Source organism: Salvelinus sp. IW2-2015, unplaced genomic scaffold (genome assembly GCF_002910315.2).
Source record: "Salvelinus sp. IW2-2015 unplaced genomic scaffold, ASM291031v2 Un_scaffold1969, whole genome shotgun sequence".
NCBI lineage: Eukaryota > Metazoa > Chordata > Actinopteri > Salmoniformes > Salmonidae > Salvelinus > Salvelinus sp. IW2-2015.
In genome coordinates, this window is record NW_019943322.1 from 318,756 (window position 1) to 334,547 (window position 15,792).

The following is a 15,792-nucleotide window of genomic DNA, read 5'->3' on the forward strand; positions in this document are numbered from 1 at the left end:
ATGGTTAGCCATCTCTCTCTCTGATGATAAACCAGCCATCTCTCTCTCTCTCTCTCTCCCTCTCTCTGATGGTGAGCCAGCCATCTCTCTCTCTCGCTGTCGCTCTCGCTCAATTCAATTTGCTTTATTGGCATGACGTAACAATGTACATATTGCCAAAGCTTACTTTGGATATTTACAATATTAAGATAATAAGAATCAAAATTGTCAACGGGACAACAGTAACACCAATAACCAAGGGTCAAAATAACCATACATTGAACAATAACAATAGAGGACATGTGCAGGTTGATTGGTCTGTCAGACTCTGTCCCTCATCTTATGGCAGGCAGCAATGTAGTGCGCTGCCAACCCACAGCTCTCTGCGTCCTCCCCCAACAGGACAGATAGCCTATTCTCATCAGAGAGGTCTTTGAAACCTTGAATAGGGATTTCAAATTTGGGGAAATGGCACTCTCTAATTGTTGAATATTTTTGACATTTTGTCAGGAAATGCAGCTCTGTCTCAGGTACTGCTGTGGTGCAGTGGTTGCACAGCCTTTCCTCTATGGGGAGCCAGGTTTTGTGTGTCTACCCTTCTCAATGGCAAGGCTGTGCTCACTGAGCCTGTACTTTGTACTGTAGTTTTGTTTTGATTGTGTTGTAATTTGTTTTATTCTGATTGATTGGATGTTCTGGTCCTGAGGCTTCAGTGTGTTAGTAGAACAGGTTTGTGAACTCAGCCCCAGGACCAGCTGGATGAGGGGACTCTTTTCTTTGCTCAGCTCTTGGCATTGCAGGGCTTGGTAATGATATGAGAGGGGGTCACTGTATTTTAGATGTTTACAACCTCTTTTTTTTGTTTTTATTATTAGTGAATATTGGCCTAATTCTGCCCTGCATGCATTGTTTGTAGTTTTCCTCTGGACATGTAAGAGAATCTTACAGAACTCTGCTTGCAGGGTTTCTATGGGGTGTTTGTCCCATTTGGTGAAATCTTGTTTTGCAAGTGGACTCCACACCTCGCTGGCATAATTTCTCTCTCTCGCTCTCTCGCTCTCTCGCTCTCTCTCACTCATATGGTGAAACAGCCATCTCTCTCACTCACTCGTACAGACACACACAGTCAACCAGACCCCACTCATCGTTTAGTTTTCCCTGGCACTGGTCAGACATGCAGACGTGTGTCTGCATATTGCCTTGAGTAGCCTATAGCATCATTTTAGTCAACAATAATAAAAAATATATATTTTAAAAAATCTTGTTCCCTTTTAGAGCAATGTTTGTTCTCTATTTTGTATTTTATATTAGAGGCATGCTGTTAATTTATACTTTCCCATTTAGCTTCTGTAAACTCTATTTACTCGTTTTCTTCTTTATCATTTTGTATTTTACTGAAGGTACATGTGTTGTGTTCTAAATGAAACAACATGAAGTAGTTTATCAGGGAGGTATTTGTCTTTGACCCATGAAGTAAATCAAAGCCATGCTCYTTGTGTTTGTGGAAAATGAACAAATAAAATGGGCCACTATTGTTGAMGAAGGCTCTTTGTGCTTTCATAAGCAATATTGTACCACATACTGATTAAATAGGCCTTTCTCAGTATTATAGAAATCAGTTATATATGCATTTTTATTTTCCTTTTTTCGATTGCTTATGTTTGTTTATTACACTTCTATTTTACTTACATAGTTTATATTTTCATATACTTATACATAAACTATTTTTATTAGCATTTTTATGCAAAACTATTTAAAATATCAGAATATCAGTGTGGCAGTTAGTGTTTTTCTGTTGTGACAAACATGTTTCGCTATTTACTATTTAAAAAATCCGCAGTGTTCTAAATGTGACATTTTAATATTTATTAATGTTTTGGGATAATTTCATGGTGTATGTTTAATCTTGAAAATGTTAACCATATTAGACACATAAAAAAGTAGTGTCTGCTGGAATGGAATGGAATGGATTTGCGTGTGCGTGCGTGTGATGTGATGTGTGTGTGATGTGCGTGCGTGTGGTGTGTGTGTGTGTGTGTGTGTGTGTGTGTGTGTGCGTGCGTGCGTATGCCTGCGACATACATAGCCTTGCATTGTGTTCAGTATATTTCAGAAGCTGCTGTCTGTTTATAGATGCTAGTTTCCTCCCTAGGGCTCAGTCCCTGTTCTCCATCCTGTTGTCATGCAAATACTCACCCTGCCATCTGAATGACATTCTGATAAAACACATCCACAGCTTTTCTCTCTCTTCCTTTTATCTCCAAACTGTTACCTCATGAATTGAAGTTGCTTCCTAATAGAAACAACAAGAGGTAGATGGAAGTCAGTGGTAGAGAGAGGCTAAATAAAGACTATTCAGATCAGCTGTGGGTGGGTGTGGGTGGGTGTGGGTGGGTGGGTGGGTGCACGAGTGCTCCATGCATAGATAAAGGAATTGAAGTGCTTATCAGATATGAGAATAGGTACCTGTATGAAGAAGGTCCAGTGTTCCACCTCTCTCAGAAGACGAGGGGTACAGGCTGCGCCCCGTGGTTAAAGGACAGGGGTGTAAAGGCTCTGTTCCCCTGTGATCCAGACTAGGAATGGAGCGAGGGGSGGTGGAACCCTGTTATGGTTTGGATGGGCCCGGTCCGCAGCCCAGCCCCCCTAGGACCTACTATCATGGATCTCATACAATCCTGACATTTACTTAAACCAGCAACAATGAATAGCTTCCACCTGGCTGACAAAAGGAGAGAGACAGTCTGGCTTTATGCAAAATATTTTAAATAATGGTGTGGCATTTATTCTTTTTTATATCCTTTTTTTTGCTGTGCGGAAGAAGCAGCAAAACATAGCATATTTCCTTTTTTCCTGTGTGTTTATGTGTGTGTGTTTACAGTATGTATGTTTGTGTGTTTGTGTTTGTGTGTGTGAGATGATGCTAATGTATGCACTCAGTTTGACTTTAATTGATTTACCAGCTCTGCCTGCACACTACAGCTTCTCCACTAATTTGTCACTTTCCCTGACTTCTGTGGCTGCTCATATCATAACTTCAAAAGCTGCCGGCATGCAAAGAGATTTGGCAGAGGCAGTGTTCTTCTTCTGGCTCTTCTCTTCTCTCTCTGCTTCTCTCTCTTCCTCTCTCTCTCTGCTCTCCTCTCTCCTGCCCTCTTCTCTCATCTCTCTCTCTGTCTCTTGTCTCTCTGTCTCTCTGTTCTCTCTGGTCTCTCTGTGCTCTCTTTCTCTCTCTCTGTCTCTGTGTGTTCTTCTCCTTCTCTCCCTACCACTCTCTCTCTCTCTGTCTCTCTCTCTGCTGTCTGTGTGTTCTTCTCCTTCTCTCCCTACCACTCTCTCTCTCTCTTCTTCTCTTTTCCTTTTCTCCTCTCTCTATTCTCATTTGACAGTTGAACAGAGCCTTGTAGATGAAAATTTTTCAGCGTGTATCAAGAAATTGTATCTACTTTCACAATAAATATAATTCACACACTTGAATATATTTGTATATACTTCAAGATCTACAAAACAGGAAGGGGTACCCGGGCCATGTTTCTAGCGTCTCCTTCTGTAACCAATTTGTCAGTCTCTCTCTCTTCCTCTGGGTTTGGTCACACTCCCGTCATGTAGCCGTGGAGGAACGTGATGTGTAGGGAGGTGGCCTGTGACCGTTTCATAATTTCTCTTCTACTTTCCCTTGCGCTCTCCATCTTTAATGTTGGTCCTCAGTAACAATCTGGGGGGGCTGCTGAGGGGGAGCGCTCAGGGGGAGCACAGAGCAATCACTCGCAGGCTGGCCAGGTCGCCATCGATAGCTGATTAGGTTATTGACCTAGCAAGGGGGAGGAGGGGATGGAGCTTCAGGGAGAGAACGAGAGAGAGAAAGAGAAAGAAAAGAGAGGGGGTCAATGTAAATGTATTGCAGTGTGAGCTCATTTGATCAAAGCTCTGAAAGGTTAAGAATCCAATCTGGTTTTGTATGCAGAGTGCAGACAGACACCGCGGAGAGGAGAAACCTCGCGACGGAGAATGGATTATCGTATTGGTGCTGGCTGAACTAGTGCAGGAGGCCCTCCCTCCTCCTATAGACAGACAGTTTACTCTGCCTCTAATGCGTTTAGACAGCAATTGGCCTTAATAACCTTTATTGACTTCAGCGGGTCAGAGCCAAGAATCTAATTATCAAAGTGTATCAATTTCATTGGGAGTTTAGAGTTGCACTGTTCATATAATTATTTTAAGGTCGTCAGGGCCAATTAATCCTATCCACTTATTTGATGGTTTGTAAAACATTATAGTGTTATGGTTCTGTAGTGTGCAGTTTCAGCATTAATAATTTGGGGAATGTTTTTTTTTGGTTGTGCTAGTTGTTGTTTTTCTGTGCCCCAGTAGGTAAGAAAGAGCAGGACATTTAGAGGTTGAGGCTTAGTACAGTTAGAATCACACTACTCTGTTTCACTCTCTAGTTTATTGAGGCTTAGCTACAGTAGAATCACACTACTCTGTTTCACTCTCTAGTTTATTTAGTGTTTAGCTACAGTAGAATCACACTACATGTTTTCACTCTCTAGTTTATTTAGGTTTAGCTACAGTAGAATCACACTACTCTGTTTCACTCTCTAGTTTATTTAGGTTTAGCTACAGTAAGAATCACACTACACTGTTTCACTCTCTAGTTTATTTAGTTTGTTTTAGCTACAGTAGAATCAACTACTACTTTTCTTTCACTCTCTAGTTTATTTGAGGTTCTTAGTCTACAGTAGAATACACATACTGTTCTGTTTCCTCTCTAGTTTTTATTAGTAGGCTTAGTACAGTAGAATCACACTACTACTGTTTCACTCTCTAGTTTATTTGGGCCAAGCTACAGTAGAATCACACTACTCTGTTTCACTCTCTAGTTTATTGTAGGTTTGGCTACAGTAGAATCACACTACACTGTTTCCCTCTCTAGTTTATTTTAGGTTTTAGTACAGTAGAATCACACTATTCTGTTCACTCTCTAGTTTATTGAGCCTTAGCTACAGTAGACTCACACTACTCTGTTTACTCTCTAGTTTATTTAGGTTTAGCTACAGTAGAATCACCTACTGTTTCATCTCTCTAGTTTATTTGATTGTTTAGCTTACGCAGTTAGAATGCACCACTACTTCTGGTTTCTCTCTAGTTTGAGGTGTTGGTTGTAGGCGTAGGCAGGTTAGATATCGAGACATCTAGCTTCTGTTTCACTCTTCTCTTTCTTCTAGAGTTTGTAGGTGTCTCTTCTTAGGCTACGTATGAGTGTACACGAGCTAGACTGTTTCATCTTCTAGTATTTGGGTGTCAAGTCTAGCTAGTAGGAATCTACAGTCGTACTTCTGTTGTTGGCACTCTGCTAGTTTATTGGAGGCCTTAGCTAGCGATGTAGAAGTCACATGCTGACTCTGGTTCTCATCGCTGCATTCTGAGGTTTGTTAGTTTATGTGTGTGGTGTGTTTAGTGGCGCGCGGTAGAGCGGTGAGGTGATAGTTGCATGTATAGAAGTTCGACACGCACCCATCACGTTGTGTGTTCACGCTAGGATCGTACTTGCGTGTTTGTTGGTTCACTCGCGCTCGTAGCTGTTTAGTAGGGGGTTCCACCCGATGTGTAGGGTTGACGCTGACGCGTTGGAATCAAAAAAAAAAAAAAAAAAGAAAAAAAAAGAGAAAAGAGAGACATAGTAGAAAAAAAAGTACATCATGCACTAGCTGTGTGTGGTTTCAGCTCTCGGTAGTTTATTTAGGTTTTAGCTAGGCAGGTAGGTTGACTGTGCGGTGTAGCACTTACTCGTGTTTCACGCGATCTCTATGTTTTATTTAGGTTGTGTATTGTGTGGTCTAAGGCAGTAGATCGACAGCTTATCTCTGTTTGCAGCTGCCTGCTAGTTTATTGAGCGTTAGCTCACAGTAGAATGCCACTGAGCTGGCGCTGTTTCAGGGCTCTCTAGTTTAGTTGCGGCCAAGCTACCAGTAGAATGACGACACTATCTGTTTCACTGCTCTAGGTTATTGAGCCTTAAGGCTACAGTAGATTCACACTACTGCCTGTTGCACTCTCTAAGTTTATTGAGGTTTATTGCTACGCAGTAGAATCACACTACTCTGTTTCACTCTCTAGTTTATTGAGCCTTAACTACAGTAGAATCACACTACTCTGTTTCACTCTCTAGTTTATTGAGCCTTAACTACAGTATAATCATACTACTCTGTTTCACTCTAGCTTGACATTCTAGGGCAACATTCTCTAACAGTTTCATATACAGGCCACACCCATGCAAGCCAGATTAATGGTAAGGGTGAACTAAGCAGTACATTGTTTAAAGAGCATTTTTATTACGAATCCATTCATTATTTTCTTTTAAATCTCAGCAGTTTTTTAGTTTAGCATTTTAGTAGAATGCACTGTAGCTGTCTGTTATCGATATTGAGTATGTTTGTAATTTTAACAGTGTCTGTGATCATTTGCATGTGTTTGTGATTTTGTGTGTGTATATAACAGTATATGAAATGTGGAGTAGTTTATACTTCCTTGTGCGTGTGTGTGTGCACCAGGCTACCTGGATAGTAGTGTGTGTTGTCCTTATCACAGAACACAGAATAGTGTATAATCCTGGTGTTCATTCTAGCTCGGCCTTGTTTACCTCCAGCTCTATATTAACACACCTGCTGCAACCTATTTACAACCCTCCACACTGAAAAGAAATGACTCCAGATTATTGTTATTATTCATTTAAAAAGGAGATATATGGCTGATAAGACATTTTACATTACGGAGCCGGCTTGTGTTGAGGGGAAATATAAAATSAGAAGGAAAGTAAGAGAGCGAGGGGTAGAAAATGGAGCATAAATCGCAGGCAAAAGGTATTTGCGATTCTCTTTGAAGTACTTATTCAACAGGGTAAGCTGCATTTTCTTCAGAGCCTGATAGTGTTCTGGGTAAATACTTAAACCCCTTTAGAGAATTTCATGCAGCACAGATACGGTGCMCTGCGGAGTGGGGCTGCGGAGGCAGCAGTGTTTATGTTACCTGCAGCCACTGCAGCCCGCAGGCTTTGTACCTGAAGACATAGGTACTGACTGGAATCTCACTAGGGGATTGGCTGTGTGACAGAATCTACAGTAAAACCATTGGGTGTGTGTGTGTGTGAGAGTGAATAGAAATTGATTTTTTAACCCTTTCACTGCACAGAAGGCCTCCGTCACAGGCCACCCAGCCTTGTGTGTACACACCACACACACACGCCACATACACACCACACACACTACACACACACTACACACACACTACACACAGCCTCCCAAGGTCTAAATCCAATTCAGCTGTTGACGTGACGTTGAAGGCGCTCTCGGGATTTCCTCTGTATCATTTTTAAACAATACCTAACAATTATTGACCACATCCTGCTGTTTCTGTTTAATTTGCTGTCATTATTACTCAAAGATGTAATAGTGTGTGTGATTTTTCTCTCTGATAATTTAACAGTAAACATAATACAAGTCATTGTCTTCTGGAGAAAAGTGGGTTGATTTGGGGTGTTTTGGTTCACACAATGGGAAGAGACCGGAGCCAAGTTGCTCAGTGCTGTCGGCCTTTACTGTATATGGAATATATGGGGCKGTCTGAGACATCATTACCCTACTTTTCATCTTAAATGAACTCCTAATATGGACACATCAAATAAGGAAGTGCTATTGTTTTGCTTCTTATTCCATAATGAAGAAAAAGCTCGGCAAACCCTCAGCTCATTTTCTTGCTTGTTATATTCTCATCCCAAACCATTTATAATTACCTATAGAATATCTCTCTTTCTTTGTGCGTTCATAAAAAACTAAGATATTTGTTATTGACACCGGTTTGGGTAATTCATTGTGTGTGTCTGGTGGATTGTGATGTTGACAGTGTTTCTACTGTATTGGCAGACTTTGAAGTCACTTGTCTYTTTTTCTTAGAAAACAAATGAGCACTTTACAGGGACTGATCTGTCTCCTCCTCTTAGCAGCTCCTCCAATCCCCTTCCTCCGTTATTTATTTATTTAGCAGGTTGTTGTTCCTCCTAGCCGGGCCCTGATCAGCAAGATAAGTCTTCAGAGGGGGGAGATAACATCCATTAAAGTGGTAAAGAGGAATTACAGGGCAGAGCAGATTAATCACTGCTCAGTTTAATCACATTCACTGTGGCTGTGGACGGGAGGACGGGCGGGCTAGCTGCAGGGCCTCTCCCTGCCTGCTCCTGTCACAGACACCGAGAGGGAGAGAGAGAGAGGGGAAAGGATATATAGAGTGAGAAAGAAAGAGATTGAAGGGAGAGGAGAGAAAGAGAGAGAGAGCGAAAGAGTTAGAAAGAGCAAGAAAGAGCGAGAGATAGAGAAAGACAGACAGTGAGAGAGTTAAACAGAAACAGAGATGAAAGATGTCTCCATACTCCCATACCAAAGCACACCCTCTTTCTGCTGACAATAGACATTAACGTTAACCAACACTTGACATGCAATTATTGCATCACTTTGATCCAGGTGTAATTATTTATTCTCCAACTGATCTGATGCTCGTCTCTATGTGGGATCGAGTCAATTAACACAGACACAGAGGGGCGGTTCTGTTTTTCTTTTGTGGGAATGAAAACCATACTGTTGGAGGAAGTACTGTTTCACTGTAGGCTCTGGCTCTAGACAGTGTAGCAGCAGACAGGAACATTCAGTCCCACCTTTTCCCCCAGACGCAGAAGGGTGGTTGTTTTGTTTTCTGCAAGTAAAAAACCTATTATAAAATGTATTCATATTTTCCTGTAGCAAACGTGTATGTTCATCCCCTGAGATAGATTCCACTCTGATTCTTCTAGGCTCATCCCCTTGATATTTAATTTTATTATCTGTGAATAAACGCCTTATTGTTGGTGGGTACACTCTTTCTGTGTCGCAGGCACAGTAGAGGCAAGACACAGTAGTAGCAGACAGGTAGCAAAGTTCAAAACTGAAGTACCCCACCTACCTATTCCCCCAGTCTCACCCCTCTGCACATGTTGTGCAATTGCCCATTTTAATTCTCCAAAGTCATCAGTGCAGCTATCGTCTTCAGGCTCTTAAGTGCGTTAAGCTGCGTTGAGAACAAAGAGCAGGAGAACGGGGGAATCCTGACGGGAAGAGGAGTGTAAAATTGTCTGATTCGCTTGAAGAATCGCAAAGAAAGAGAGGAATTATGGAGAAGATGCAGCAGATTATTTGGGACGTTTCAGGTGAGGGGGATGAGGGAGGAGGGTGGAGACACGTGGGGGAAAGTAGAGGAAGAGATAATGGGAGGATTTAAATGGCAGTCAGAGAGAGACAGAGGAGGTAGAGATAGTGGATGAATGGATGTGGAGAGAGAGAGGGAGATGGATGATGTGATGCAGGATGGGTGATGTGAGAGGAGTAGTGGAGCTCAGTAACATGCTGGGAAGTTCCTTATTTTGTTTCTTAGTTTGTTTCTCTTTCAGGAGGTCCTGTATGAGGTGGACAAGCCAACTGAAATAAAACATCAAGTGTGTTTGTTGGTCAACATATACCTCCACACGTTACTCTCAAGATTATTATTTTGCTATAAAAAAACACAATGATACAGTACAGTATCACCCAGAAATGTCTTAAACCAACTCCAACTCCTTTTTTAGGCTCATACCATCTCGCTAAAGCTCACAGGGGCAATCAGATCACTGCAGGTAGTGGGGGGGGGTCTCTCCCCTCCAGATAGCTCACGCTAGTGGGCGGTGTTAAGTGGGTGAGATGTAGGACAGTGTAATTAACGCTAGTCCTTTAGAGGGGCCCGCCTCCCTCCGTGGGGAGCGCCAGATATAGCTCTCATTAATTTCTATTTATGTGTAATGAGAGGGTCATGTACGGTGTAATAAATGTCTGTTTTATTTGGGTAAGAGCTGCCTGGAGGGCTGCATCCTCTCTGCTGGCTAACTGCCTTATAAACACTGTTTACCCACTCAGCTCCCATCAGCCTGCCTGGCTCCCTGGGAGGGGAGCAGGAGCACACACAATGAAATGAGCATTGGTGTGTGTGTAGTGCGATTAATTCACAAGTCTAAAAACAGATAGTATCCTTTCCATTTTCTAACTCATATTACTCATGAATGTAAATGGTGGTTGTCTTGTTCTAGACCACCCAGTACAGGAGARGGGGGTTCATACGGGTCAGTTAGCCTCATGTCTGTCAGAGCCTGGGGACCTTATAGAGGAGCTGTCTGTATTAGCCCTGACAGTACTCTACTACAGCCTTTACAATGGGACTGCACCCCRAGGGAACTCCTACTAGTCCACTATGTATTCCTCTCTCTCTAACAGACTTAGCAGACCTGCCAGCTTCACTCCCAGGATAAAGACATGAGTGGGATCTGACAGGTCTTTCACACAGCAATGTAGCCCTACCTCAGGCCTTTCTGTTCATACAGTCACATACCTCTCTAGCCAGAGCAGTGATGGACCTCAGGCCTTTCTGTTCATACAGTCACATACCTCTCTAGCCAGAGCAGTGATGGACCTCAGGCCTTTCTGTTCATACAGTCACATACCACTCTAGCCAGAGCTGGGGTTGACCCGATGGGTCTGAGGCCTGTGTTCTTTCAATGGAACGATTAAATCACAGCATTTTCAGCCCTACTCTAATGTTAACTCTAGTCAATCAGAGCTTACCTCCTATAAATGGCCCAGTTCTGTCCCTATAGACATGCTAAACCTGTCACGCCCTGACCTTAGTTATCTATGTTTTCTTTATTATTTTGGTCAGGTCAGGGTGTGACGAGGGTGGGTATGCTTGTTTTGTATTGTCTAGTTTTTTTTGTATGTCTAGGGGTTTTGGTAAGTCTAGGTATATGTATGTCTATGGTGGCCTGAATTGGTTCCCAATCAGAGGCAGCTGTTTATCGTTGTCTCTGATTGGGGATCATATTTAGGTTGCCATTTTCCCTTTTGGTTTTGTGGGTTCTTGATCTATGTTTAGTTGCCTGTCTGCACTATCCATATTAGCTTCACGGTTCGTTTTGTTATTTTGTTCGTTTTGTTCAGTGTTCGTTCTTTTAATAAAGAAGAATGTACGCTTACCACGCTGCGCCTTGGTCTCCTCCTTACGACGGCCGTGACAAAACCACCTTATCCTATGCTAGCGATGCTGCAGGAGAATGATGGAAATCCCCATTATTGTTTTGCATTTTTTAGGAAATGAGGTGTGGAGCATTGGAGTGTGTGTAACATTGTAACTTTCTGGGAGAGATCCTGGCTTTCCCCCAGTCAGCAAAAAGCTTTTATTGGCAAGAGAGAGGTGCTGATCCGAATCTGCTATCTACAATCTGTGATCAACTTTTAGGTGGAGGGAGGGAGCAGTCTAGTAGCATGCTCATGTGAGCAAGCGCCATGTGTCCTCCATCTCTGTCAACCGCCATCTTTTCTGTCCTAAATTAGTCCTTATACCCCAGATGCTTTCTTATGGTGGACGGTGATTCATTTTGTCTAGGTCAGGAAGGCTGGGGTAGTAGTCTGTGTAGAATGTGTATGTCCTTACCAGTCCCCTGATGTGGAGGCAAATGCGGAGTAGGGTTTTTGTGTGATGTTTGTGGGGCTGAATTGGACTGTTGGATTGCGACCCTAAAACAGATTTGCTTTTTCTTTCCCACCAAATGGCACGACCACAAAAGCCAATCGGGTTCTGCCTCATTTGGCCCTGTGCAAAGCATATGTCCGTCCATCCTCCCTGCATTCTGCCCTTAAAGATGGACTGTAGCTCTGCCTTACATAGACGCCCTGCCCTTGCTAGTGCATGACAATGCCTTCAAACACACTCACTTGTTGAGGCCTACTCCTTCTATGGTGTCTCTTTACAACCCCCCCTTGTCTGAGCAAATGTGCTTCTCTGACGTTTCAGACACATTTTTCTAATGTTTTACACTTCATATAATCCGGTGTGTATAGAGAAGCCCAGTTTGGGGGTGACATAATTGATGGCACCCATGACCCTTAGGGGGTCAATCTGGTGGAAAGGGCAACCTTTCAATCACCAAGGAGATCACAAGTACCACGCACACACACACACGCCACACACACACACGCACACCATACACACGTACACACGCACACKCCAACTCATCTCTAGGGGCCTGAATAGACATAAGACCTCCTCCCACCCCTTCTCTGTAAGAGGCCTAGTGTTTTTCCAGCCCCCCACCCCTCAGCCTGTTCACTCCAATGCCTGCTCAGCTTTAGTGATGTCAACAGTCAGGGGCCTTCAAAGTGGAAAGGAGCCTGCACAGTGATGAGACCAAGTCAACACATGACACTAATTCACCCCAACCATCCCAGTCAGTCCCCCTGCAGAAGCTTTAGCTATCTTCCCACCAGTCCTCGTGGACATTTGGCAAATCAACTGTCAGCCAGGTGTCTATAGGGTGCGTCTCTGATAGGCAGGAGTAGGTAAGATGGAGCTAGTAGGAGTTCCCTGGGGTGCAGTCCATTGTAAAGGCTGTAGTAGAGTACTGTCAGGGCTAATACAGACAGCTCCTCTATAAGGTCCCCAGGCTCTGACAGACATGAGGCTAACTGACCCGTATGAACCCCCATCTCCTGTACTGGGTGGTCTAGAACAAGACAACCACCATTTCATTCATGAGTAATATGAGTTAGAAATGGAAAGGATACTATCTGTTTTTAGACTTGTGAATTAATCCACTAACACACACCACCTGCCATTTCATTGTGTGTTCCTGCTCCCCCAGGGAGCCAGGCAGGCTGATGGGCGCTGAGTGGTAAACAGTGTTTATAAGGCAGTTAGCAGCAGAGAGGATGCAGCCCTCCAGGCAGCTCTTACCCAAATAAAACAGACATTTATTACACCGTACATGACCTCTCATTACCTAAATAGAAATTAATGAGAGCTATATCTGGCGCTCCCACGGAGGGAGGCGGGCCCCTCTAAAGGACTAGCGTTAATTACACTGTCCTACATCTCACCCACTTAACACCGCCAGCGTAGCTATCTGGAGGGGAGAGACCCCCCCCCCCACTACCTGCAGTGATCTGATTGCCCCTGTGAGCTTTAGCGAGATGGTATGACCAAAAAAGGAGTTGGAGTTGGTTAAGACATTTCTGGGTGATACTGTACTGTATCATTGTGTTTTTTTATAGCAAATAATAATCTTGAGAGTAACGTGTGGAGGTATATGTTGACCAACAAACACACTTGATGTTTTATTCAGTTGGCTTCTTCACCTCATACAGGACCTCCTGAAAGAGAAACAAACTAAGAAACAAAATAAGGAACTTCCCAGCATGTTACTGAGCTCCACTACTCTCTCACTCCTCTATCACCCATCGCATCCATCATCCTCTCCATCATCCACTCTCTCACTCCTCCTCATCCTCATCACATCTCCACCCTCATCTCTCTCCACATCCATCATCCATCATCTCTACCTCCTCTGTCTCTCTCTGCGACTGCCATTTAAATCCTCCCATTATCTCTTCTCTACTTTCCCCCACGTGTCTCCCCCTCCTCCTCACCCCCTCACCTGAAACGTCCCAAATAATCTGCTGCATCTTCTCCATAATTCCTCTCTTTCTTTGCGATTCTTCAAGCGAATCAGAACATTTTACACTCCTCTTCCCGTCAGGATTCCCCCGTTCTCCTGCTCTTTGTTCTCAACGCAGCTTAACGCACTTAAGAGCCTGAAACCGATAGCTGCACTGATGCTTTGGAGAATTAAAATGGGGAATTGCAACACATGTGCAGAGGGTTGAGACTGGGGAATAGGTAGGTGGGGTACTTCAGTTTTGAACTTTGCTACCTGTCTGCTACTACTGTGTCTTGCCTCTACTGTGCCTCTGCGACACAGAAAGAGTGTACCACCAAATACTTATCCAGATAACGGGGATGACTAGAATAGGTGATCTACAGGGATGACATAAGTTTGCTACAGGAAAATATAATACATTTTTATAATACTTTTTTTATTGCAGAAAACAAAACACCACCCTTCGCGTCTGGGGGAAAAGGTGGGACTGAATGTTCTTGTCTGCTGCTACACTGTCTAGAGCCAGGCCTACAGTGAAAAGTACTTCCTCCAACAGTATGTTTTCATTCCCACAAAGAAAAACAGAACCGCCCCTCTGTGTCTGGGTTAATTGACTCGATCCCACATAGAGACGAGCATCAGATCAGTTGGAGAAATAAATAATTACACCTGGATCAAAGTGATGCAATAATCCAATCACAAGAGCAACACTCTGTATTTTTTTGCTGGCTTTGCCCCACCACCGAAGAAAGCACTTTGCAGGGCTAGGCCTGAAACACCTGCATTTTGGAGGCTTGCCTTACTCAAATAAAAAATAAAAAACGAGACCATTGTTGTATTGCAGTTTTATTAAATCAGTGATCAATATATTGCGTTTGAAAAAAAATGTAATTTGAAAAATTAGAAGTTTGTGCTGGGGAGCCACACTGGGCACTTCCCCGCATAAGCTGCCACAGCTGAGCGTGTTCCTGCTAAGCTGGAGTAACTTCCGGGTAGCCTCTCTCCGGACACTCGCGGGAGTCTCGAAAAACCTTCCTCACTGCCGCCACGAATACCCAATAGCCTCTAGATTGAGGCAGAGGAGGGAGGGCTGGGAGGTTACGTCGTGGTTAGGCTGCCTAGTAGGCACCCACGGAATTGCTCCCGCAATGCGGTTCCAAGGCTACAGTCGTGACACTTGGCCACGGGCCTGGAACCCTTCCATCAGATCCGCGAAGCACCTCCTCGTGGCCTACCAATGGTGGCTCCTTGGGGAGAGTTTGGCATTGCGGAGCTGGTCCAAGTCTTCTCGGGTCAACGTCAGGGCCAGTTCCGTACTATCAGGTATCAAGGTAAGACCCAAGTGCAGACCTGTGTGACAGTAATCAATGTTATTGTAACAACAGGGTCAGTTGATACGAACAGGATTAACGGCAGGCAGGGGTCGCATAATGCAAGAGGTGGAGCAATGGTAAAAGGACAGCGGCAAGGCTTGCAGGGTCAGGGACAGGCAGAGTTCAGTAATCCAGAGGTGGAGCGGAAGGTACCGGACGGCAGGCAGGCCTCAGGGACAGGCGAGAGTGGGGTCAGTTGGGCGGGAACAGGGTCAGGAACAGACAAGGGTAAAAACCGAGGAGGACGAGAAAAAGAAAGGCTGGGAAACAGACAGGCGCTGACGGGAACAAACGCTGTAAGCTTGACAAACAAGACAAACTGGCACAGACAGACAGAAACACACAGGTATTAATACCCAGAGGATAAGTGGGGAAGATGGGTGACACCGCTGGAGGGGTGGAGACAACGCCACAAGGACAGGTGAACAGAACAGGGATGAACAATATTAGGTTGTTTTTTGATGAAAACAGACCTCGGCTGGTCTGCTTGGTCAATTTTCTTCCGGCAAGAGGTCCTGGAAGTCTTGCGATGTTTTGCGCCTCTGTGCTACCAGAATGTGTTTCTGCAGACCAGGATAACATCCCAAAAATCTGTCTTCTCACGAAAAAGTCTGGAACCAATTTGAGCTACATGGAGACTCACCATGAATTTCCTGGATACTTTTTCCTGAAAACTTTTCCTATAATCTCTTAGATTGCATTTTCAGACACTCAATCCATACCTCCTTTGATTTATTTTTGGACTATCTGTTTTGCCATGTAGTGAATGGTGTTATTCAAGTGTTTTCTGTGGGATAATACAGGGGTCGGCCACCTAAGGCACGTTTGCCCAGCCTTGGCTTGGCGAGCAGCACTGTATTTGCCGTGGCAACGCACGGCTTGGCCCGAAGCTCTCACCGC